We start from the raw sequence: 5,334 nt of genomic DNA on the forward strand, positions 1-5,334 counted from the left end.
CATAATCAGAAGCGCAATCACATTGGTGAGAAAGATGGCAGTGAAGCTCGTGAACAACGTTTTTTAAAGCATAAATAAACCATCGGTTCAGAACTGACGCGTCATAGGTGGCGTGGCAGACTAGACTAAATTTATATATGGGTGAGATTTGGTGCAATTCCAAAACTCTATCAACAAACTCCGTAAATCTTCCACTTGATTCTACTCTCCCATTTGTACCCAGCCGACCAAGAAATGATATGTCATCAAACGAAAGACAAATTGTCAACGTAAAAAGATATCACCATCTTGTTGATAGAATACTAGTTCTCACCGCGCACCTTGTTGGCAGTAACGAAAGCATACGACCAAGAAGATGATTGGGTAAACTACTAATCCTATCCAAACAATTCTCACTTACATGTTTATCATCAAGTTCCATGGTGTCATGGTCAAAGCGAAAAGCGAGTGAGACCTGGGATGGTGTACCAAAAAAATAAACTTAATACACAAAATCAGCTTTCATATATGATCAATTGGGTTTTCAGCAAACTTCAAATGAACTTGTTACTTTTGAGAGTACTAGTTGTTGCATCGTGCGCTTCGCGCACGATACACCAAGATATCATTACTCGCCAGTTGTTTGCCTATAGATAATTATTGGATAACACAGTAAATAATTTGCAACTGCTGGAACGTCAAACATCCATCAACTAAAATTAACCAAGAATATGTCAACACGCCTTGTGCGCTGATAACCTTACTATGTGTTCAATAGGATTAGGTAAATAAATTACCTGTATAAGCTAAAGGGAAGATAATTGCTTGTGCATATATTGAAATAATTTCTCTCGTGTCTCTCTCTCTTTCTCTTCTCCCTATTTTTAGTAAGGCGATGGGGACACAACTAAAAAAAATTATTTTCCACATTTATATGACGAGCAGATGTTTTAAGTGAATGATGTAGTAGCGTAACAACATTAGTTGAACTAACACTTGGCAAATCAACTTCAAGGCATGCCATACTAAAATTGTCAAATGGTTCACGAGGCCACGAGGGAGTGCAGGCCTTAATTTCCAGCAATTGCTCTAGAATAGGCAATACAAGGGCATTGTAATATAAATATATTTTTATTGCACTTCTTGATAGTCGCAATAAAACCACCAATGCAAGCCAAATATGACTCCAGCGTTTAGGGATCATGCTGAGTACCAAAACAGTAGATTTGTACCTTATACAACATTTGTCAGGCCATTAATACTTGATAAAAGACTACAAAAACAAACCATGTGTTGCAGAATTTCTCTCTTGTTGCTTCCCTTTCTTTCTTCTCATGCTCATTAAGTATTCCTTATATGTGCTTAGATGATTCGAGTTAGGGTGGAAAGCCCCGTTTTTTCCTTGAGGTATTGAAATTAATCCCCTAAATCATGTCAAGCTTCCTGCAAAGATGAAATAATTGTGTTAATTTTGACAGTTTAAATCAAAAGTTACAGAGCATGGAGGGCGATACCTTGTTTAAATAAGGGCTCATGTAAAGTACTCTGTATATATTAATCAAGGGAAGGACAAAGATTAATTATAAGAGAATACATGGAAACACTTATACGCACAGGATAATAGCATTTACATACAATGTTCATGAACAGTAAATACCTTAGATAGTTACTTGATCTGGTCTAAAAGCGAGAATATGTGACGCAATGTAACAGAGTAATAGCATAATCTACTTTAGAATCGCTTGTTTAGGCGCACTAAGTTTTGTCTTTGCCTCGATCGATCGATCTTTGAGACCGAAATACTTTCTGCAAATTCACTAAAAAACCGCAAAACCTGACCACATAAGAATGAGGGTTAGAATTATAAAATATAATTCAATGAATTAATTTTTGAGAATTAAATATGTTACTATTGTTATTATCATCATATTCTTTTAGCACTGATACTATTATCATTTCTTTATAATTAAGAGAGTTTATATCGTCATTTCCATGGATGGAAAAAATATTATTTGAAAAAGACCAAGTCTGTGTCTCACGGAAAGATAATTATCACCATTAAATTGTGATTCGTGGTAATTAATTTATTTATCAAATCAAAAATATAATCTTTATTACAGCTTCAAGAGGTACACCCATTTTAGTTTTTGAACAACGAAAAGCCCAAACAGAAGGCCTCGTGACTCAGAGAGTGGGAACACAAAACGCAAGCATAGCATGCTAATTTTAATTTGTTCTGTTGCAACACCCCATCCCACCACCCAGGTATTGAAACTTCAATGCAGAGATGAATAATATAAGTTTGTCTAAGCTTAATGCTCAAATAGTGTGAGGGAAGTACTTTCTAGTTATTGGCGTCATAGTACCGGTTAAGATGATGGCATATCTACCACGGAAAAAAAACACGCTCTCAACTGTTAGAACACACAAGATTAAAAATCACATTCCCTATATCAAACACTGAAATTCAATTATTTCTGATGCATAAATTGATCGTTGTCGCCGCGACATTCTCCTCTAGCTATGGATGACTACCGTGAGTTCACAATCACTATAATGTACCAACTTAAATTGAATCAAATAAAAAAAGTCACCTGTCAAAAAAAAAGAAAAAAAAATAATCAAATACCTTGATCTTGGTATTGGTCTTGAGAGCATCGGTATATCTAAGCTTAACTTCATCTTAGCGGCGTATCATCTCTGATCTCTCCGATCACCTTAAACCAGGAACCCTTGTTATAATCTTGCGTTTTTTTTCCCAGATCACAAAGATTTAAAAAATATTACCCACTTACCATAATAATCTACAGGAGGGCTATAATGTACACGCCAACTTAACATCGAAAAGAAGTGAACAATGGAGAAATTAATTACACACCTCTAGCTAAGATCCCAGTGAAGACAAAAGCAAAAGGCGGCCTTAAGAGCGGAGAGGGAACTGTAACAATAAAAAAAACATCAATTAGCACACAAAATGAAAACCACTCATAAAGCTTCAAAAATCACAAGTTATAACTCAGAATCCATGAAACATCAATAAATCAACCTATTAAGTGATCCATCTTCAAAGGAACATGTGAGTGTCTTGATGTCTATGCAAATTAGGGTTTGGCAAAGTATGGTCGTTGACTGAACCAGAGTAAAGTGGGAAGAAGCAATTAAGTTGTTGCGAACAGATAAAACCCTTTAAATATAATCAAATTTAAACCTTGCGACAATCTACAACTACAATAAATAAAGAGCAAGTCAACCAACCCATTTCTTCATAATGTTTCGTTACGTTGCAGGATAAACGTACAAATATTGCATCTAGCAGGGCTAGTCTAACACTTAATTAGTTAATTACAAGCAACTTAATTATACGCAGTTTGGCAACCCAAAATCGAATAAGTTTCACTTCTAAAGAAGAAATGGAGGGTTTTTACTAAGAAAGGGAAGATAACAGGAATCCCCATTCGAGCACAACCTAAATTTTTAAGATCAATTTCAAGTTTTTCATCATAATTGAGAAATGAAAGAAGCGGCATAATTGAATTCCCCACAACTTATTTGTATCCAGTAAGGAAAAATAAAAAGGAGTGAGACAAAATCAATGAAGAGATGAGGATAAGTACCTGCTTAACTCTTCAAAATAGGTCCAATGTCATATTTTTGTTCTATATGAAAGATATCTGTCCTTTTCTCTCTTCTTCTTGTTCTAATTTGATGCGGCCGAGACTTTGATGAGTACATATATGTAACCCTCTTTGAACAAATATAATTATATTCCTGCAAATTCAAATGAACTGTTAGTTCAAGTGAGGTAAATACTCGATACTTTCTAAATTGTAATTGTTTAATAAAATAAGAAAGATTTATACCCTAAAAGTATGGAAATATACAGCGCCTACAACACGGAGTATCGATGGCCTCTAAAAAAACCAAAGAAATTGATCATTTGCGCCAAGCTGAGTCAATAATACCATATCACCAAAAAGGCTAAAGTTAGTACTAATTACTCACAATTCAAGCTTAAATGTGATAAAAGTACCAATTTCTCCATAGTATTCCAGTAAACGTCATAGCGATGGCTCCTATCGGCCACTGAATTACACAAATCAAAACTTCAAATCTGAAAAAGAAACTTACAACCCAACGCAAAGTGCCAACATTTTTTGTATGCCCACCCAATCACGGAAAATATATTTTTACCATTGGTTTATGCACTGTGGCGAAGGTAGTTTAGGTTCAAAGTATATATGCATAGAGTGGATATGGGTGATTTTTTGTTATGTACCAAAACCAAAAGACCAAGTAACATTACAATTAAGTAATTAACTTACCTTCCCTTCATAGGCATAGATAAATCCCATTAATACAATTCAATATAGATACAAAAGTCTGGCTGCCCCTCTTCCCCAAATGCATCAAAACAGCAAGAGAGACAAAATTTTAGCAAAGAAGGTGTCTCTTAAATATATCAAAACTTTAGCAAAGATAGTGAATGTAAATAAAAACTAAAAGTAAAGACTCAGTGTGGAATTAAATTAATAAGATTGAATACCAGTAATATCTTTAACATGAGAATGTGACAACAATAGCGGCAGCGGCGATGAGATATCGAAACAAAGAAGAGTCCTCCTGAAACAAAAGGAGAATACAATAAACCAACAAAGTAGAATACCAAAGCTAAAGCAATGACCCATGGAAGCAACCTAAATCCTAACAATAAAATCACCTCACCTTACACTAACGTCAGAGATGTCAATCGTGGTACCGTTATTTGCGGCCTTAGCCGCCACAACTAATTAGGGTTTGCGAAATTACTTGTTATTTGTAGGGTCAAAATGACACACCGATGATGAGGTGAATCTTCTCCAAAGGATTATTTGACGGCCCAAAAAAACTGCGGATAGATCGGGATGACACCAGCTCAAAGTAAAAGGTGTGATAGGTCTTGTGTTGAGGTCATTGTAGACCATAAAAAGAGAGTAAGGAGAGACAGTGAAGCATGGTCTGAAGAGAGGTGATTTAAAAAAGAGCTAAGTGAAGATATATGGTTGAGGAAGCTAAGTAACAGGGAAAAATCGGAAAATCGTCATTGTTGTGTTTAGGGGAAAAGGTGGAGGTGTGTATGTGTGTGTTTGATTGAAGAAAGAGAAAAGCAAAGGGAGGGAGAAGAGGCACTGAAGAAGAATAGAGGTGTGTGTGTAATTGGGATATAATTGATTAATTGGGCTAGGTGAGTGCAAGTGGCATAACGGCAATGAAAAGGCCAGGCCGAACTTCATGTGTATGAAGGCCCAGATAAGAGGCAACCAAAACGACAATAGATTGTGTCGTATTGCACTGTTCATTTGAACAGTAAATAAGCTT

General features: G+C 35.6%; 1 long non-coding RNA gene across 1 annotated transcript; it reads right to left on the bottom strand.

Annotated features, from left to right (window-relative positions):
- Positions 1 to 1,040: 1,040 nt before the first annotated feature.
- Positions 1,041 to 5,126, bottom strand: LOC141595075 (uncharacterized). The gene is made up of 6 exons (XR_012522259.1): positions 4,702 to 5,126; positions 3,840 to 4,599; positions 3,594 to 3,747; positions 2,858 to 2,917; positions 2,609 to 2,696; positions 1,041 to 1,813 (listed from the first exon to the last, which is right to left on the bottom strand). It is a non-coding gene; the product is annotated as an uncharacterized LOC141595075 (long non-coding RNA).
- Positions 5,127 to 5,334: the final 208 nt, after the last annotated feature.

The sequence above is a fragment of the Silene latifolia genome, chromosome 8, assembly GCF_048544455.1.
Source record: "Silene latifolia isolate original U9 population chromosome 8, ASM4854445v1, whole genome shotgun sequence".
Classification (NCBI taxonomy): Eukaryota; Viridiplantae; Streptophyta; class Magnoliopsida; order Caryophyllales; family Caryophyllaceae; genus Silene; species Silene latifolia.